We start from the raw sequence: 297 nt of genomic DNA on the forward strand, positions 1-297 counted from the left end.
TCCACGTGAATGTCCACTTGTTCCAGCACCATTTCTTGAAAAGACTATTTTTTCCTCCATTCGGTTGCTTTTGCTCCTCTGTCAAAGATCAGCTATTTTATGTAGGTCTATTTCTGGGCTATATATTCTGTTCATTGTCTGTTCTTTTGCCAATACCACACTGTCTTATGTAATCTGCTTTTTCAACTCACGTACTGAGACCTTAATTTGGGTTATTATGTACTTTTTAAAAAATTTCTCCAGTTTCTAATCAGCTCTTTAAAAATTTTCCTGTATCTTTTTTTTTATGGGTTTCAG

The 297-nt window shown here is 34.3% G+C and overlaps 1 pseudogene; it reads left to right on the forward strand.

Annotated features, from left to right (window-relative positions):
* Positions 1 to 297, forward strand: part of LOC129138465 (cleavage and polyadenylation specificity factor subunit 1-like) — a 67660-nt pseudogene that overhangs the window by 39895 nt on the left and 27468 nt on the right.

Source organism: Pan troglodytes, chromosome 23 (genome assembly GCF_028858775.2).
Source record: "Pan troglodytes isolate AG18354 chromosome 23, NHGRI_mPanTro3-v2.0_pri, whole genome shotgun sequence".
Classification (NCBI taxonomy): Eukaryota; Metazoa; Chordata; class Mammalia; order Primates; family Hominidae; genus Pan; species Pan troglodytes.